Source organism: Triticum dicoccoides, chromosome 7A (assembly GCF_002162155.2).
Source record: "Triticum dicoccoides isolate Atlit2015 ecotype Zavitan chromosome 7A, WEW_v2.0, whole genome shotgun sequence".
Lineage (NCBI taxonomy): Eukaryota > Viridiplantae > Streptophyta > Magnoliopsida > Poales > Poaceae > Triticum > Triticum dicoccoides.
In genome coordinates, this window is record NC_041392.1 from 256,623,524 (window position 1) to 256,645,023 (window position 21,500).

Sequence of the window (21,500 nt, forward strand, 5' to 3'; positions counted from 1 at the left end):
TAGGCAACTAACAATTTTTATCTTTTCTTTACCAAATTAAAGTTTGCATAAAAGTAGGTTGTCTAGATGTGAAACTAGGTGAGCAACCTATATGATGCAACAACAACGAGCACACAAGCAAGCAAGAGAAGTAACACTAAAATGCTTGCACAAGTAAAGGTAAGAGATAACCAAGAGTGGACCCGGTGAAGACGAGGATGTGTTACCAAAGTTCCTTCCTTTTGAGGGGAAGTAGGTCTCCATTAGAGCGGTGTGGAGGCACAATGCTCCCCACGAAGCCACTAGGGCCACCGTATTCTCCTCACGCCCTCACACAATGCGAGATGCCGTGATTCCACTATTGGTGCCCTTGGAGGCGGCGACCGGACCTTTACAAACAAGGTTGGGGCAATCTCCACAACTTAATTGGAGGCTCCCAACAACACCACGAAGCTTCACCACAATGGAATATGGCTCCGCGGTGACCTCAACCGTCTAGGGTTCTCAAACACCCAGGAGTATAAAGATCCGCAAGGGATTAGTGGGGGGAATCGAATTTATCTTGGAGGAAGTGTAGATCGAGGCCTTCTCAACCAATCCATAGAAAATCAACAAGTTTGATTGGCTAGGGAGAGAGATCGGGCGAAAATGGATCTTGGAGCAACAATGGAGCTTAGGGTTGGAAGAGGTAGTCAACTCGGAGAAGAAGGTGCCCCTCATATAGTGGAGAGAGAAATCCAACTGTTATCCACTTAACTAGCCCGCGATAAGCGGTGCTACCGCGCCTGCCAAGCAGTACTACCGCAAGGCCTTACGGTACTACCGCACAACCTTGCGGTACTACCGCAAGGAAGGGTTGAGCCAGCCTGGGAAGGCCGTGGACAAATAAACGTTCGTGGCTAGTACCGCTGATAACAAAACAGTGCAAAATGTCCGACACGGTACTACCGCTGAAGGCACGCGGTACTACCGTGCGGGGAGCGGATGTAAAAAAATTACATCCACTCCTACTTCCGCTACTCCTGCTGTGCCGGACTAGGGCTCACGGTACTACGGCTCCCAAGGAGCGGTACTACCGTGACCACCTACGGTACTACCGCAAAGGCATGCGGTACTACCACAGGGGCCTGCGGTACTACCGCTCCGAATGGCAGTACTACCGCAAGCCTCAGAACAACAACAGAAGGGACTTCTTTTTGCACAGACAAGAAGAAACGAAAGATGCTCCAAGGTGCTAAAGGAAACGCGGTGCAAAGAGGAGTAAACGTGTACGTGACGATTCCACCCAAACCTTTCCAAAGAGGATCCCCTCTTAATAGTACGACTTTCCTACGACTCAAATCCACCGAAAAAGGAACGTAGAAAACCGCCGTCTTCAATAATCTTTGAGGGGCTCCTAACCATCTCGTGCCTAGTCATGAATTATCTGAAATACTCCATTAGTCCGCAAATGCATTGTCATCAATCACCAAAACACCTTAGGGATAAGTATGCCCTTACAATCTCCCCCTTTTTGGTGGATTGATGACAATACGGGATTTGCACAAGGAAGAAAGAATAGAACATGAGCAACCCATACATCTCTAAAATATAGACGGGCTCCCCCTAGATTTGTGCTAGTTAGATGAGTGCTTTGGACTGCACGACACACATACTAGGATCAACACTCCCCCTATATTTTATAGACATGGCATAACTTTCAATAATAATGCTAACACTAAGCACGATAGTAGATAAGAGCATGAACTAAGTAGCATAATATCATAAGCTCGTGATAGATAGAGTGCATATGTCTTACACCATATGATAGATAAGTCTCACACGCTCAAATAAACTCAAACCAAACCAAAGCAAACACGGTTCAACAAACCAAACACAAGCGAAGCAAACACGACACGACAAATCCCTACACTCTCTCCCCCTTTGGCATCGAGACGCCAAAAAGGCAGAGGGGACACCTACAACACAAGTGGTGGCTCAAGCGGAGTAGTCGCTCGCACGCTCCTCGTCAGACTCGGCCGCAGGAATGTGCTCCTCCTCAGAATCAGTCCACCTGTAGCCTTGTTTTGCCATCCACTCAGCCTTTGGAGTGATGTGCTCCTCAGAGCCGCCAGAGACATCCTCTCCAAACACGCTCATGATCTTCTTGTCACGGCGGCGACTCTCCTTGGAGGCCACGTGAGTACGATACTGCCCCTTGGTCTGCATGCAGAACAAGGCCTTCATCTTGGCCTTCAGCTTCTTCGCCCATGAGGGCTCAGTGGAGGGAGGTGCATATCCCGCAGAGCTGTCCTCAGCCGCACTCTCCTCCTCAATCTCCTCCTCATCAGCTACCTTCTTAGCAGCCTCAGCCTCAGCACGAGTAGTAGTGTTAGCCCACTGGGGCTTGATGCGGAGTCTGATGGAGTCATGACAGATCCAGTCAGGGGCCAAAAACTCCTCCGTGGGATAGATCTTCTCCCAAGTCTTCGATATCAGGAGGAATAGATAAGGACCATAGATGGGTACCTTGCGGGTGAATACCGCGAACTGAAGCTCACACCACATGATATGTGAGACATCAAGTGGTTGAGTCTGAGAAACTCGGGCCTCCTCACAAATGAGCAACATGTCCACAAGATAGGCATGCACCTTGTCCTTATCCCCAATGCGAGGAAAGAGGGAGTGGAGGAAGACCCGGTGCATGATGTCAAGGAACGGGTTGAGCACCCACGTCGACTTGCCACTGGCTAGTTTCTTCTCAACATAGAACATCATAAGCTTGTCCTTGTTAGCTGACTCGGCGTTCACATGAGGGCGAACACCAACCCGTGTCTGGAGCCCCTCATCTGGCACTCTGAGCAACTCCATGAACTCCTTCCAAGTAGCAGTCAACTGGCGTCCATTGGTCATCCAGGTCATCCTCCGATCCTCCCCAGAGTGGAAGTGGACCGAGGCAAAGAACTGGGCCACCAGCTCGGGGTCATAGTCCAGATGAAAAGAGATCACATCCTCAATGGCAAAATGCTCAATAAGGTCCAAGGCCTCACCAAAGTAGTGACGATGCTTCTCCTCCCTCATGTGATGCATGTCAATCCAGTGCACATCCACATATAGATTCTGCTTGGCCTTGATCACATCCAAGTAAATGAGATTCTGCTGCTTGGTCCAAAACAGTCCATTCCCTCTGAAGTTTGCACGTGGATGCACATAGGGGTTGATCTTCCTGAGAGGGACAACCTCAGCAAGGGGAATCTCATCCATGTCCCTTGTTGGTTCCTTGACCTTGCTAGCAGTGGTCTTGACATTGCGCTTGGGGGTATTGGAGCCCTCGGGAACATCCTCTTGGTTGCGCAGACGGTTGGAACCCGTGTCTCGGCTTGGATTGGAATGACGAGAGGGACACCGGAACCACCACCCGAGACACACACAAAGCACAAAAACACACGAGAAGCAAGACGGGTCAAAACAATGGACACAACAAAACACAAGAAACCAGTAGAAACTGCATATGATAAGTGCCATGAGGAAGATTTGACAGCAGCGGTAGTACGTCCTGGTCGCGCGGTACTAAAAAATTAGTGCCGCTCCTAGTCGCGGTAGTACCGCACGGTGGCACGGTAGTACCGGGGCTCGGAGCGGCAATAGAGCCTTAGTACCGCGGCTCGTGTGGTAGTACCGGGCCTGAGGACCGGTAGTACCGTACGAGCGGTAGTACCGCACCTGCTAGGCGGTAGTACCGCACGGAATCAGATCCGAACAGATGAATATGAGAACAACCGCGACAACGAGGCGGTACTACGGTTGATCAAATCTACCATAGGACAATATATGAAGTACACTTTCTACGCATCACTACTCTCCTACATCCTACTCTTGCAAAGATTTGGCCTAAAATCTCAAGAATCAACATGCATCTCCCCAAAACCTAGAAGCGAAAGCATGAACAAAAAAAGAGAGGGATTTGGGGAGAGACCTTGATCCATGGCAAGTGGAAGTGGTGGGGAACAATCCCACCGGTTGGAATCCGAGGAGAGCAGCCGGGGACGGAGATCCGGCGAGGCTCTCCGGCGCCGTTCTTGAGCAGGAGAGAGAGAGGCAGTGGGGAGAGAGAAAGACAAATGGGTATGAGGGAGTTGGAACTCCCCCCTGCCCGGGTCTTATCCCCACGCGCCCTCGGCAGCGCGGTAGTACCGCACATCATCACGGTAGTACCGCTCGGGCGGAAGTGCCGCACCAAAGCGGTAGTACCGCTCCCCCAAGCGGTAGTAAAAAATTACTGCCGTGCTGGGTGCGGAAGTACCGCGCACTCCACAAGCGGCAGTACCGTGGAAGGCCGCGGTAGTACCGTGAGCTCAAAACGATGCAAGAACAAAGAAAATAAAAAGGGGGCTACGCGAGAAAAAGAACGACAAGTGAACGAGACACCGCACGAACACGCTCAGCACGGAGAAAGAAAGAAAGAGACAACAAGGACCAACCACGAGAACCTCTCCAAGGAGAGGGCGGTGGCCGGAGCCACCTATGTTTGAGTCAATTGGTATGGCACCACGAAGAATTATCCCTGGGCCCATGACCAAAACTCATCTTTGAAGCACAAGTGCCATCAAAATCAATTTATGCATAATGGGGGGAGGGAGAGTTCATTGAGAGAACAACACTCCCCCTATGTCCATGCCTACACCTAAACAAGATAACAAGTTGAGTATGGTGGGGTGTGCACGGGTTCAAGCAACATTGCTCAAATCAATGATATTTAGCTCATGCCTTAACTCGCGAAATCTTACTTCATCCAAGGGATTCGTGAAGATGTCTGCAATGTTATCTAGAGTGTTGACATAGTTGAGCTCGATCTCTCCTCGCCTAATATGATCCCGGATGAAGTGATATCGGATCTCAATATGCTTCGTCTTGAAGTGTTGCACCGGGTTAGAGAAATCTTGATTGCACTTTCATTGTCACACCAAAGAGGCACTTTGTCACAAATGACACCGTAATCCTTTAAAGTTTGCCTCATCCATAAGAGTTGTGCACAACAACTACCGGCCACCACATACTCTGCTTCGGTGGACGAGAGAGACACACAACTTTGTTTCTTGGAAGACCAACTCACCAAAGAGCAACTAAGAAATTGGCACCCTCCGGAAGTGGACTTCCTATCCACTTTGTCTCCCGCCCAATCCGATTCCGAATAACCTACAAGCTTGAAGTTTGCTCCTCTTGGGTACCATAAGGCAAAGTTTGGGGTATGAGCCAAATATTGAAAGATTCGCTTGACCGCCACAAAGTGACTTTCCTTAGGTGCGGCTTGAAACCGTGCACAAATTCCCATACTCAATATGATATCCGGTCTAGATGCACAAAGGTAAAGCAAGGAGCCAATCATGGAGCGATATACCTTTTGATCCACCGCTTTACCATTGGGATCAATGTCAAGTTGGCACTTGGTAGGCATGGGAGTGGAAGCCGGCTTGACATCACTTAGCTTGAATCTCTTGAGCATTTATTGAGTGTATTTGTCTTGGTTGATGAAGGTTCCTTCTCTCCTTTGCTTCACTTCGAACCCAAGAAAGAACTTCAACTCTCCCATGGAAGACATCTCGAACTTTGAGGTCATGAGAGCGGTAAATTCCTCATTGAAAGCTTTGTTAGGGGAACCAAAGATAATATCATCAACATATAATTGGCACACAAACAACTCCCCTTTGACCTTCTTAGTAAAAAGAGTGGGGTCGATTATCCCAACTTCAAAACCACGGTCTTGTAACAACTCGGTAAGGTGGTCATACCACGCACGTGGGGCTTGTTTAAGGCCATAGAGTGCCTTATCGAGTTGATACACGTGATCGGGAAAGTAGGGATCCTCGAACCCGGGGGGTTGCTTGACATAAACCAATTCATTAATAGGACCATTAAGAAAAGCACTCTTCACATCCATTTGTTGTAACTTAAAGTTATGATGAGAAGCATATGCAATTAACATGCGAATGGATTCAAGACGAGCAATGGGAGCAAAGGTTTCACCGTAGTCGATACCCTCGACTTGGGAGTAGGCTTGTGCTCCCAAGCGAGCCTTGTTGCGAATGATAATCCCATGAGCATATTGCTTGTTCTTGAATATCCACTTGGTTCCAATGACATTGTACTTCCCTGTAGGCCTTGGCACCAATCTCCGCACTCTGTTGTGCTCGAAGTTATTGAGTTCTTCATGCATGGCATTGAGCCAATCCGGATATTCGAGCGCCTCATAGACCTTTTGGGGTTCAATACACGAGACAAACGCGTGATGTTCACAATAGTTGGCTAATTGTCTACGAGTGCTTACGCCCTTCCTTAAGCTTACAAGCACATTTTTCATGAGATGATCTTTGGTGGAGAGATTGGAAGCAACCTTGGCGGCACAACACTCCAATTCCTCCTCGGGGGTGAGACGAGGAGTGGTCACTTGATCATCTTCAACGTCGTCTTGAGCTGGTTCTTGATCTCGTGGAAGATCTTGATCTTGAACTTGCTCGGAGGAGGGAACTTGACCTTGGGCATCACTTGATGTTACAACCCCATCTTGAGATTGACCTTGCCCTTGGTCTTGTTCTTGAGGTTGAGGGCCCTCACTTTGTTCTTCGGAAGCGTGTGGGTCTTGGGTTGGTGAAGGTTCCACTTGAGTGGAACATTGTCCTTCTCCTTCGGCCACAAGGGGTTCCTCAATGGGTAGGATATGACCAACACCCATTCTTCTTATGGCTTGGGGAGGAATTTCATCACCTACATCATAAGTACCACTTTGCTCCACTTGGGAGCCGTTATTCTCATCAAACTCCATGTTACACGTTTCCTCAATAAGTCCCATGGACTTATTGAGAACACGGTAAGCATGAGAGTTTGTAGCATAACCAACAAATATGTCCTCATAAGCTCTAGCCTCAAATTTAGACAAACGGACACCTTTCTTGAGAATTAAACACTTACACCCGAACACTCGGAAGTACTTGAGATTGGGCTTGTTACCGATGAGTATCTCATATGGAGTCTTGTTCAAGCCTTTGCAGAGGTAGAGACAATTAGATGCATGCCACGCGGTGTTGATGGCTTCGGCCCAAAAGTTGTAGGGAGACTTGAACTCTGCCATCATGGTTCTTGCCGCATCCATCAACGCCCGGTTCTTCCTCTCCGCTACACCATTTTGTTGAGGGGTATAAGGTGCGGAATATTGATGCTTGATTCCCTCATCACTCAAAAACTCATCCAAGGTGTAGTTCTTGAACTCGGAGCCGTCGTCACTTCTTATGGTCAAGATCTTTGCATTGTGTTGTCGTTGAGCTTCATTTGCAAAGTCGATGACGGTTTGTTGGGTCTCGCTCTTCCTCTTGAAGAAATATACCCAAGTGTATCTTGAATAGTCATCCACAATCACCAAACAATACTTTCTACCCCCAAGAATATCAAAGGATGGAGGTCCAAAGAGATCCAAATGAAGGAACTCCAAAGGCCTCTTCGAGTAGATGATAGTCATGGGAGGGTGAGCCTTCTCATGTAGCTTTCCTTTGATGCAAGCACTGCAAACACGATCTTTGGCAAAACTAACATTTGTTAGTCCACGGACATGGTCCCCCTTGAGAAGACTTTGCAAAGATCTCATATTGACGTGGGCTAGACAGAGATGCCAAAGCCATCCCACGTCAACTTTAGCCATTAGGCATGTCGCAGTCTTAGTTGGTCGCTCCGAAAAGTTAATCACATAGAGACCATTCTCGACATGCCCAACAAAGGCTACTTTAAGAGTCTTGCTCCACAAGAGGGCCACGGTATCAATATCAAAGAAAGTGGCAAAGCCCATGAGTGCTAGTTGACGAATGGAAAGTAAATTGTATGCAAGAGACTCAACAAGCATGACCTTCTCGATCGTAAGATCATGAGAAATGGCAACTTTACTGAGTCCCAATACCTTAGAAGACGAGGCATCACCCTACTCGACGTTGGTGGGCATGGATGGAATCTTTTGCACATCCACCACCAAGTCCTTGCTTCCGGTCATATGATTAGTAGCTCCACTATCGAGCAACCATGATCCCCACCGGAAGCAAACACCTAAAAGAGATCAATGCTTGGTTTTAGGTACCCATTTTGTAATGGGTCCTTTGATGTTAGTAACAAGGGTCTTAGGAACCCAAATAGACCATTCAATGTACTCATAAGGAGAACCAACAAATTTGGCATAAACATGCCCATCTCTAGCACGACACAATACATAAGAAGGGTTAAAGTCGCCGGCTTTGTTGGGAATGGAAGCTTTTCCCTTCTTGGCATCACTACCCCTCACGGATTTCTTCTCCTTCTCCTTAGTAGCACCCTCTCCCTCCTTCACAAAGGTTTGCTTGAGAGGAGGAGGTCGTTTGGCCTTGTCATTCTTCTTCTTGTTCTTGGACTTGGGCACGTACCCAAACCCTTCCTTGGCCACAACTCCCTTTTGGTTAGTCAAAAGGTCGTTGAGGTTCTTCTCGCCTTGTATGCAAGATACAAGACCTTTCTCAAGTTGCACCTTTAGCTTAGAGTTCTCCTCAACAAGATGCACATGCTCACAACATGGGTTAGTAGCATTTGCATTATCAATTAACATCATACGAGGAAAAGTGGCTTTCTCCTTGGTTAGCTTTACTTGAATTTGATCATGAGACTCTTTGAGGCTAGCATGAGCACCCTTCAAGACCTTGTGAGCCTTGTCAAGTAGATCAAACTCCTCTTTGAGTCTAGCAAGATCAACCCCAAGCTTGGCCCTCTCGGAGTTTAGCACACGATAGCATGATCAAAATCTTTCTTTAACTTAGCGTAATCAACGTTGTGTGACTCCTCAAGAGCCAAACGAAGACCACACTCTTCCTCAAGAGCATTGTAAAGATCCGAAATCTCATCGGCATAGTCACGACTATGCCCCTCCATCTTGGAGATAGTATCTTTGTGAGCCTCGATCATGTCGTTAGCTTCACCAAGTTGTTCCAAGAGAACAACAAAATGCTTCTTGGACTTACCCTTGAGTTTACCCATAAAAGACTCAAACTCATTTTCCTGCACATTAGATCCCTCATATTCATCAATGCAATCCATCAAGCAAGGATTATTAATGATGGTAGTTTTGATGTTGAGGGTTACCTTGTTGGTGGCTTTAGCCATAAGGCACTTGGCGGTGATGTTCTCATTGGATGAGTCGAAGAGAGACACTCGTGCAGTTTTTGCAATGGCAACGGAGGCCATGGCAACCGACTCACCATCTTCATCATCATCCTCATGGTACTCTTCTTGAACCACCAACGCCTTGTGAGGTGTCTTCTTGGTGAAGTTTCTTTTGTTGGGGAAAGACTTGGCTTTGTCCTTTCGGATGAGCTTGCCACCATTGTATTCCCTCTTCTCATACGGGCACTCCGCAACAAATGGCTCACATTGCCATAGTTGCATCAAGTACTCACATGTTGCTTTCTCTTCGTGCCACTTGAGTTGTTCTTGTTGAAGTTCGGCCTTGAGCTCTTCTTGCTCCAAAATTGCCTTGAAGCAAGTGCCATGTGTTCATGATAGGCATACTTTGTATCTTCGGGGTTGCTTTCCTCTTCTTCCTCTTCTTCTTCTTCTTCAAAACAAACCTTGGCCTTCAATGCAAGGTTGGGCTTCTTTGCCCTTTGAGAGCTAAGCACCGCATTGTCGGCGGTCTTGTTCAAGATGTTCATAGCCACAAACTCATGCAACACTTCACTTGAGGTCAAAGTGTGGAAGTCCGGCCTTTGACGAATGACGGAGGACATGGCCTTGTGGTAAGGCATCATTGCCTCGAGGAATTTGTGCTTGATCCAATTGTCATCCGTGTCCTTGATCCCATGATCTCAGAGTGAGACCGCGAGTTTGGTTACTCTTCGATAAAGCTCACGAGGTTCTTCATCTTCTTTCATTGCAAACTCATCGGCTTCATCTTGCACTACTTCATAGTTGGAGCGTTGAATGCTTGCGCTTCCCCGGTAGAGAGAGACAACACAAAGCCATGCATATTTGGCCCAGGCGAAGGGCCGAAGATGTCGTAAATCTTTGGGTGGAATTGCATCTTGGATGATGAAGAGAGCATTCTCATTGAATTGATTATCCGCGGCTTCTCGAGGAGTGAAGTTGCTTGGGTCATGCGGATAGAAACCTTCTTCAATGATTCTCCAAAGATCAGTATTCACATGATTTAAATGGCGCTTAAAGCGATAAACCCAAGAGTCAAAGTCCTCATTTTTCACAATCTTAGGGGGAGGACCGGCATGATTCAAATGAGTGGAAGGAATCGGTCCACCATAAACAAGTGGTGGTTCCACATGGGCAAAGATGCCAGTGCCATTTTTACCACTAGAAGAAGGAGACTTTTCACTACTAGCTTCCCCCTTGTCGGAGTTAGCATCCGTCACCTTGTCAGTGGGATCACCCACTTTCAATGGTGCAGTGGATAGTTTAAGCCCTTCAATGAATTTAGTAAACATGCTTTCAACCTCGGTCGTCATTGAGGTTTTCAATGTCTACAAGGCTACATTGAATTCCTCACGGGAGACCGAGGTTCCCCCCATCACCCGTAGACGAGATCGAATTCACACCGGAGTGCTCCTCCACACCGTCTACGGTGTCAACCATACTCTTGGGACGGCAAAGTCCTTAGTAAAGAGACGAGGCTCTGATACCAATTGAAAGGATTGATATGGTTGACTAGAGGGGGGGGGTGAATAAGCAACTAACAATTTTTATATTTTCTTTACCAAATTAAAGTTTGCATCAAAGTAGGTTGTCTAGATGTGCAACTAGGTGAGCAACCTATATGATGCAACAACAACGAGCACACAAGCAAGCAAGAGAAGTAACACTAAAAAGCTTGCACAAGTAAAGGTAAGAGATAACCAAGAGTGGACCCGGTGAAGACAAGGATGTGTTACCGAAGTTCCTTCCTTTTGAGGGGAAGTACGTCTCCGTTAGAGCGGTGTGGAGGCACAATGCTCCCCACGAAGCCACTAGGGCCACCGTATTCTCCTCACGCCCTCACACAATGCGAGATGCCGTGATTCCACTATTGGTGCCCTTGGAGGCAGTGACCGGACCTTTACAAACAAGGTTGGGGCAATCTACACAACTTAATCGGAGGCTACCAACAGCACCACGAAGCTTCACCACAATGGAATATGGCTCCACGGTGACCTCAACCGTCTAGGGTGCTCAAACACCCAAGAGTAACAAGATCCGCAAGGGATTAGTGGGGGGAATCGAATTTATCTTGGTGGAAGTGTAGATCGAGGCCTTCTCAACCAATCCCTAGAAAATCAACAAGTTTGATTGGCTAGGGAGAGAGATCGGGCGGAAATGGAGCTTGGAGCAACAATGGAGCTTAGGGTTGGAAGAGGTAGTCAACTCGGAGAAGAAGATGCCCCTTATATAGTGGAGAGAGAAATCCAACCGTTATCCACTTAACCAGCCCGCATAAGCGGTACTACCGCAAGGCCTTACGGTACTACCGCACAACCTTGCGGTACTACCGCAAGGCAGGGTTGGACCAGCCTGGGAAGGCCGTGGACAGATAAACGTCCGTGGCTAGTACCGCTGATAACAAAACAATGCAAAAAGTCCGACACGGTACTACCGCTGAAGGCACGCGGTACTACCGCGCGGGGAGCGGATGTAAAAAAATTACATCCGCTCCTACTTCCGCTACTCATGCTGTGCCGGACTAGGGCTCACGGTACTACGGCTCCCAAGGAGTGGTACTACCGTGACCACCTGCGGTACTACTGCAAAGGCATGCGGTACTACCGCAGGGGCCTGCGGTACTACCGCTCCGAAGGGCAGTACTACCGCAAGCCTCAGAACAGCAATAGAAGGGACTTCTTTTTGCACAGACAAGAAGAAATGAAAGATGCTCCAAGGTGCTAAAGGAAAGGCGGTGCAAAGAGGAGTAAACGTGTACGTGACGATTCCACCCAAACCTTTCCAAAGCGGACCCCTCCTAATAGTATGGCTTTCCTACGACTCAAATCCACCAAAAAAGGAACGTAGAAAACTGCCGTCTTCAATAATCTTTGAGGGGCTCCTAACCGTCTCATGCCTAGTCATGAATTATCTGAAATAATCGAGACACACGATTAGTCCGCAAATGCATTGTCATCAATCACCAAAACACCTTAGGGATAAGTATGCCCTTACATCTTTCTCTCAGTAATCGCTCCATGCTCGATACTTTTTGTACAGGTTCTTTTATGATGAAGACTATTGAATTCAAATGGGATTTATTGGAAAGAATTAAACGCAAGTTTGAAGATTGGGACCTCGACGAAGGTAAGGAGTCAGGTATATCACCTAAGTTTGATTGTGTTAAATCTTTTATGGATACCGATGCTTTTCGTGAATTTAGCACTAAATATGGACTTGACTCTAAGATGGTAGCTTCTTTCTGTGAATCCTTTGCTACTCATGTTGATCTCCCTAAGGAGAAATGGTTTAAATATAACCCTCCCATTGAAGTAAAAGTAGTTGCACCTATTAAAGTTGAAGAAAAGACTATCACTTATAATGATCCTGTTGTTCCCACTGCTTATATTGAGAAACCACCTTTCCCTGTTAGAATAAAGGATCATGCTAAAGCTTCAACTGTGGTTCGTAAGAGTAATACTAGAACACCTACTCCCTCTGAGCAAATTAAAGTTGAACCTAGTGTTGCTATGGTTAAAGATCTCTTGGCTGATAATATTGATGGGCATGTTATTTACTTCTGTAATGAATCTGCTAGAATTGCTAGACCTGATACTAAAAATAAACATAGACCGTTGTAGGCATGCCTGTTATTTCAGTTAAAATAGGAGATCATTGCTATCATGGCTTATGTGATATGGGTGCTAGTGCAAGTGCAATACCTCATTCCTTATACAGAGAAATTATGCATGATATTGCACCTGTTGAGTTAGAAGAAATTGATGTTACAATTAAGCTTGCCAATAGAGACACTATTTCACCCGTTGGGATTGTTAGAGATGTTGAAGTCTTGTGTGGGAAAGTCAAATATCCTGCTGATTTTCTTGTTCTCGGTTCCCCACAAGATGACTTTTGTCCCATTATATTTGGTAGACCCTTCTTGAATACTGTTAATGCTAAGATAGACTGCAATAAGGATATTGTTTCTATTGGTTTAGGGGATATGTCTCATGAGTTTAACTTTGCTAAATTTCATAGACAACCCCATGATAAAGAATTGCCTAGTAAAGATGAAATTATTGGTCTTGCTTCTATTGCCGTGCCTCCTAATGATCCTTTAGAACAATATTTGCTAGACCATGAAAACGATATGTTTATGAATGAAAGAAGGGAAATAGATGAAGTATTCTTTAAACAGGGACCTATTTTGAAACACAACTTGCCTGTCGAAATCCTAGGGGATCCTCCTCCACCCAAGGGTGATCCCGTGTTTGAGCTTAAACCTTTACCTGATACTCTTAAATATGCTTATCTTGATGAGAAAGAGATATATCTTGTTATTATTAGTGCTAACCTTTCAGAGCATGAAGAAAATAAATTATTGAAAACTCCGAAGAAGCACCGCGCTGCTATTGGATATACTCTTGATGATCTTGAGGGCATTAGTCCCACTCTATGCCAGCACAAAATAAAACTGGAGAAAGACGCGAAACCGGTTGTTGATCACCAACGACGGTTAAATCCTAAGATGAAAGAAGTGGTAAGAAAAGAAATACTAAAGCGTCTGGAGGCAGGTATAATTTATCCCGTTGCTGATAGTCAGTGGGTAAGTCCTGTCCATTGTGTCCCTAAGAAGGGAGGTATTACTGTTGTTCCTAATGATAAAGATGAATTGATCCCACAACGAATTATTATGGGTTATAGAATGGTAATTGATTTCTGCAAATTAAATAAAGCTACTAAAAAAGATCATTACCCTTTACCTTTTATTGATCAAATGCTAGAAATATTATCCAAACATACACATTTTTGCTTTCTAGATGGTTATTCTGGTTTCTCTCAAATACCCGTGCCAAAAGAGGATCAAGAAAAGACAACTTTTACTTGCCCTATCGGTACCTTTGCTTATAGACGTATGCCTTTTCGTTTATGCAATGCACCTGCTACCTTTCAAAGATGTATGACTGCTATATTCTCTGACTTCTGTGAAAAGATTGTTGAAATTTTCATGGATGATTTCTCCGTTTACGGAACTTCTTTTGATGATTTCTTAAGCAACCTTGATCGAGTTTTGCAGAGATGTGAAGAAACTAATCGTGTCTTGAATTGGGAGAAGTGCCACTTCTATACCTATGATTAAAGGGAATAGGTATTCTTGGTTTCGTCCCGCTTAGGTGGTCCTACGCTATGTTTTTTTGTTTCAACGCGTCCGCAGCTCCGTACGGTCTCAAGCTTCGATGGTTGGCAAGGTGGTATTAATCCATTGCTCATAGAGGACTCTTCCCGTATGTGTTTGCTGGTATGGGCCGCCTCCTCTCCATTGCTTCTGGGCTTGTGCAGTTGCTGGGCCTGCTCTAGGGCTACTTAAAATAGCAAGAATAATGTTGGGGCTAGAATTCGAACCTATGGCATCTCCTAACTAAACCACAGTTGTAACTAACTAAGCTATATCCATCTTGTGATATGTGGTGAGTTCACTTAGTATTAAATAGTTCCACCTCGCTCCTTTAGTGTAAAAGTTTACCAATTTATATATGACAGTTAGTTTAGAAGAACCATTCAATCGGATCAAGAAGATATAATAAGAAAGAGGGGACAATAAAGGAAGGAGAGGGATACATGCACATCATGCATTTATCTGCTTTGGTCAAAACGGGCTCGTGACATGCATATGCGCTGGTTAAATAAAGACAGACTCGTGGGATGTGCTGCATCATGCGGGCTAGTGTGAGATCGTGCCTTAATGAATGGCACATAGGGAAAGCCTCGTGCGAGATGTGATGCCTTGCATGCATAGCGGCTTTGTGGTCTATGGTTCTCTAATTATAAACGGGTGGGCTTGGTGAGATGAGCTTATTAGGCAACAAAAGAGTAAAAAAAGCTTATTAGGCAACAATCTGGAAATATTCAGAGAATAATCACGCCGAGAAAACGTCCTCATGGATGGACATGGTTGACAACGTGGATTCCCGGTGGATAAAAAATGAGTTTTTTGGGTGCATTCTACGGAGGATCTTTAACGGCACATCGAAGGAAAGTTTTTTTGTTGCATTTTACCGGATGATTTGTTAACAATTCAGATTTATGTTACAAATAATTATGTATTATCTTCTTTTTTTCATTTACTACTACATTGAGGTTGTGTAGTATGAATTTTACTGAATTGACACATCTTGGCTTTGAGGTAATTTTTATTTTGTAGCAACCGACGTGCATCAATGAGTAGCTCGCAGAGGGTGGTCCCCACATCTACCTTCACAAGATTAGTTTTGCAGGCTAGAAACATTGCTTTGTTTGCACGGTTCAAAGATAATGTGATGGCCGACCTCGTCGCCTTAGGTTAATCACTTTCGAAGCGCCGTGGCCACGTGAACGGCCACCGTTCATAGAGGTGGGAAGGAGCAAAAACATATGTGCTTCCATGGACTGTGTGTGGGTAGGTGGTGGTGTTCGCGAGAGGGGTAGGGGTACGGTTGTGATATTTTTTCTTCTTCCGTTGCAATGCACGTGCATGTGTGCTAGTTAAGGTTAATGAAGGTATTGTCTTGGGGCATAAAATTTCTGAAAGAGGTATTGAAATTGAAAAATCTAAGGTTGATGCTATCGAAAAGATGCCATGTCCTAAGGACATAAAAGGTACAAGAAGTTTCCTTGGTCATGCTGGTTTTTATAGGAGGTTCATTAAGGACTTCTCTAAAATTTCTCGGCCTCTGACTAATCTCTTACAAAAAGATGTTCCTTTTGTTTTTGATGATGATTGTGTAGAAGCATTTGAAATACTTAAGAAAGCTTTGATCTCTGCACCTATTGTTTAGCCTCCTGATTGGAATCTACCATTTGAAATCATGTGTGATGCTAGTGACTATGCTGTAGGGGCTGTTCTAGGACAAAGAGTTGATAAGAAATTAAATGTTATTCAATATGCTAGTAAGACTCTAGACAGTGCTCAAAGAAACTATGCTACTACTGAAAAAGAATTTTTAGCATTTGTATTTGCTTGTGATAAGTTCAGACCTTATTTAGTTCATTCTAAAGTAATTTTTCACACTGATCATGCTGCTATTAAATATCTTATGGAAAAGAAAGATGCTAAACCTAGACTTATTAGATGGGTTCTCTTGCTACAAGAATTTGATTTGCATATTATTGATAGAAAGGGAGTTGAGAACCCCGTTGCAGACAACTTGTCTAGGTTAGAGAATGTTCTAGATGACCCACTACCTATTGATGATAGCTTCCTGATGAACAATTAGCTATGATAAATGCTTCTCGTACTGCTCAATGGTATGCTGATTATGCTAATTATATTGTTGCTAAGTTTATACCACCTAGTTTCACATACCAGCAAAAGAAAAAGTTCTTCCATGATTTAAGACATTACTTCTGGAATGACCCACATCTTTATAAAGAAGGAGTGGATGGTGTTATTAGACGTTGTGTACCTGAGCATGAACAGGAATAGATCCTACGCAAGTGTCACTCCGAGGCTTATAAAGGACACCACGCTGGAGATAGAACTGCACATAAGGTATTGCAATCCGGTTTTTATTGGCCTACTCTCTTCAAGGATGCCCGTAAGTTTGTTTTGTACCGTGATGAATGTCAAAGAATTGGTAATATTAGTAGACGTCAAGAAATGCCTATGAATTATTCACTTGTTATTGAACCATTTGATGTTTGGGGCTTTGATTATATGGGACCGTTTCCTTCCTCTAATGGGTATACTCATATTTTAGTTGCTGTTGATGAGCATCTCCAACAGGCGCCCAATGCGGCGCGTGCAAAAAACAGCTTTAGCGCGCGCTCATCGCCTGGTTAGGCACGGCGCGCTGCGCCCGCTCCAGCAGCCACGCTAAAATGCAGCACGCGCGCCGCTCCAGCAGCGCGCAAAAAATGCAGCGCGCACACAACATTTTTTTAATTTTCGAACGCATAGATAAAATAAAAACTAGATAGATTGCATAAATAAAAAACGATACAAAGGTATTTTACATCGGTGCAACTAGATAGATAGTTCGAAAGCATAGATAAACTACGACGCAACTAGATAGAAACTACTCTAAGTCGCTATCATCATCACCATTATCATCCTCGGCGGTGTCGTCTAAGGTTTCTAGACAGATGTCCAGCCACCGATCATCGTTCGGCGTGAAGAACGACTGCCTACCAACTGCAACAATGTCGGACTGCGCATTCGGCAACGCCTTCCGCTGACGCCTTTCCAACCGCGTCTCGCGGCGCCTTCGCGTGTCCTCCTCGCGGCGCCTTGCCCAGTAGGCCTGCTCATAGGCGACATCCTCCGGGTGGCGCTGGCGCCTCTCCGCCATGACCCGCTCGTCCTCCTGGGTGACGAGGAGGCAGCGTTGCCGCTCGGCGTGCTCCGCACGGTCTTCCGCCGTGTTCAGACGAGGCAAAGGGGCGAGGTTGAGCGCTTGCTGGAGCTTGTACACATCTTGAAAGTTCATCTGGCCGCGCGGCCAGCCTAGGTGCCATGCCGCCGCGTCGTACGCACGGGCGGCCTTGCGCGCGGTCCCGTACGTGCTGAGGCCGAGCCGGAGTTCGCCGGAGCATATCTCCGCGGTGTAGCAGCCGTTGGGGCGCAAGCGGACGCCGCGGTAGCCGGACGCTCCTCGGCGGCGCGGCGGCATGGCGGCGCATCGGTGGCGGGGCGCTGGAGCGGCGCCTGGCAGAGAGGGAGAGGAAGAGGGGAAGAGGAAGTGTGGATAAGCGCGTGGTGAAGCGGCGAAGCGGCGCGCCAAATCTTGCGCGCGAGCTGGCGCCTTTTCGTGCGCGCGCGCAAACGGTTCTGGCGCATGCTTGTTTCCCGCGGCCGCTGGAGCGCGGCAAACCGCCCCGCGCGCGCTAAAAGCTGGGTTTACCGCACGCGCGCGTCGTTTGGGGCGTCTGTTGGAGATGCTTAGAAGCTATTCCAACTAGTAGTGCTGATCATAACACCTCTAATACGATGCTTAAACAAGTTAGTTTTTCTGAGGTTTGGAGTCCTAATGACTGACGGTAGTTCACATTTTATTCATGGTGCCTTTCAGAAAATGCATGCTAAGTATGACGTTAATCATAGAATTGCATCTCCTTATCACCCACAGTCTAGTGGTCAAGTAGACTTGAGCAATAGAGAGCTTAAATTAATTTTGCAAAATACTGTTAATAGATCTAGAAAGAATTGGTCCAAGAAACTTGATGATGCATTATGGGCTTATAGAACTGCATATAAAAATCCTATGGGTATGTCTTCGTATAAAATGGTTTATGGAAAGGCATGTCACTTACCTCTTGAACTAGAACATAAGGCATATTGGGCCATTAAAGATCTCAATTATGATTTCAAACTTGCCGGTGAGAAGAGGCTTTTTGACATTAGCTCACTTGATGAATGGAGAGCCCAGGCTTATGAGAATGCCAAACTATTCAAAGAAAAAGTTAAAAGATGGCACGATAAAAGGATACAAAAACATGAGCTTAATGTAGGTGATTATGTATTGTTATACAACTCTCGTTTAAGATTTCTTGTAGGCAAACTCCTCTCAAAATGGGAAGGTCCTTACGTCATCGAGGAGGTTTATCGTTCCGGTGCCATAAAAATCAACAACTTCGAAGGCACTAATCCGAGGGTGGTGAATGGTCAAAGAATCAAACATTATATCTCAGGTAATCCCATAAATGTTGAAACTAATGTTATTGAAACCATAACCCCGGAGGAACACATAAGGGACACTTTCCAGAACGTTTCAGACTCCGAAAAGGAATAGGTACGTGGTACGGTAAGTAAATCGACTCCAAAACAGTTCTAATGGCAATTTTTCTCTGTTTTGGAATATTTAACAAAATAGGAAAATAAGAAGCAGTCTGGAAAGGACACGAGGCTTCCACGAGGGTGGAGGGTGCACCCTACCGCCCTGGGCGCCCCCCTGCCTCGTGGGCACCTCGTGCGCTCTCCAGACTCTGTTTTCCTGCATGATACTTCTTTTGTTCGGTAAAAAATCATTATATAATCTCCCGAAGGTTTTGACCACCATATCACGCAAATATCTTTTGTCTTTGTTTCGAGCTGTTTTTCTGACAGATCTTGATCGCCATGGCGTCTTCAAGTGCACCCAAGGACAAGTTCTTCGAGAAGGTCATCAACCCCTACCTCGCGGAGGTGCTGCAACACCCTCAAACCATTGAGATGCGTGAGGGGTTGCTGCACATCCGTGATGTTGAGGGACCAAGGAGGACCGAAAGCATGGAGACAAGGCTCGAGGCATTGGAGCAACAAGTTTTCAAGTGCCAGGAGATGGTGGAACATGGACTCGACTCCAATCATATAATGATCATGGAGTTCACCAACAACCACAAGTTGGATGACAAGAACATTGGGGAGGCCATCTTCAAGCTTCATGAGAAAATCGAGCGCCTCCAAGCCCAGATCCATGACCTGCAAAACCAAAACTGTGAGTATGAATATAGATTCAAGAGGATGAGTTTGGCTCCAGATTTGAGGATCCCAGAGACTCGTTCATCCTTCTATGATAGTGAGCCTATGCCTTGGAATATGCACGGCAAGCCTACATCATCAACAACTTCATCATCACCACCTCTGAGGAAGGAAACATAAACACATGGGTATGGGCACTCCCCTTGGCAACTGCCAAGCTTGGGGGAGTGCCCCGGTGTAACACCCCCAGTGTCATGCTACAGTAATCCCCTGTTGATGGTGCCATGTCATCACACTACTGTTGCTAATCCTCACTTGATCCAAATCACTGTTCATGTTCAAACTCAAATTCAAAGTCAAAAATTCAAATTTGCCAAACATGAAAAATAAAATGTTCAAGGTGTGGCAAATAATCACTAAGTAATTGTCATGTTGGAACCAACCTCTTCTGAATTCCCAAAATGCCCATGGGAATTAATTCAGTGCTCCAGCAACATTTAAATTGACCTTTTCAATTTCTAAAATTAATTAGGCAACTCCTTTTGCCCCCAAACTTTTTGTTCCATCTCAAGGTATTGTTTTAGTTCTATTTGCCAAGTTTTGTTCAAAACAAAACTCATTTGGTACTAAAAGTAAATGCAAAATAGAGAAAATAAAAGAAAACAAAAAGGAAAAGGAAAAGGAAAGAAGAAGGAGAGGGAAAGCCCCTGCCCCACTTGGGCTTCGGCCCACCCGAGCCAGCTGCCCAGCAGGCCGGCCCACTCCCCCTCCCCGGTCGCCTTCTCCTGCTCCTCGAGCCGTGTTGCTACAGGGGTTGGTTCCCACTGAACCACCTCGCCGGCGACGACCCCCACCGCGAGAGGATAAGGTCGCCGCCCCAGACGCCTCGAGCCCTCCCCCTCACCTACTGCCACATCCACTCCCCCTCTCCACCTCGCTCCCTCCCCCTCGCTCCCTCTCTGCTTTCCCCTCGCCCGAGCGCCGCCATGGCACCGCCGCCGTAACGCACGCGGCCCCCGCCACCACCTCGCCTCGCCTCCGCGCCAAGAAGGACGACCTCGACCTCCTCTTCCTCCCTGACGAATCACCCGAGCAGGAGCACCTCTGCATCGTCCCCTGCGTCGCCGTCTTCAACCACGGCCACCGCACGCCGTCACCGAATCCGCCACATCGAGCCCTCCCCGAGCCCATTTGAGCACACCTACAGGGCCCGGTGAGCAGTCGCCGTCCTATCCCCTCTCTCGCGTAGGCCGCCTCACTCTCTAGCTTGCTCGCCGCTACCGTCGTAGCTCGTCGCCGCCCCGCTCCATAGCTGCCGTGGCCATGCTTGCCGTCAAGCTCTGTCGAGCACGGCACCGTGCCCAGCACGCTTCGAGCAGCCCAACTCACCTCGCCGCGCCTCCTCCCGTGCCTCTTAGCGCGATCACCATCCGCGCCCGAAGCCGCCGTTGCCGCCTTTGCTCATCGCCGACGCCTCTGCCGGCCACCTTCGCCCGTTCCGAGGCTGCAGATCGACGCATGGAGGAGTACCCATTCGAACGCAGGCAAAACCGCGCGAAACGGTGTCCCGTAGCACCATCCCCATCGTCGCCCAAGCGCGACCGCCGCCCTCGCTGCTCGTCGGCGCCGCTTCGGCCAACTCCGATGACGCCACCGCCCCCAGTCGACGCGCCTTCGTGCGCTCGTTCGAACGCGCCTAGCCGCACCTCTCCCCGGGCCCCATAGCGATTTTTTGGCGAAGTCCGGCGATGCTCCACCACATTGAGCTCGCCGAAGCCAACTCCGGCGCCGTCCGCCGACGTGGCTGGACACCCCCTGGGTCGCTGCCAGCGGGCCCCACGGGCCCCGTTGACTGGGTTGACCCAGTCAATGTGCTGACTGGGCAGCCCAGTGGCGCTGACATGCGGGCCCCACCGCATAATTA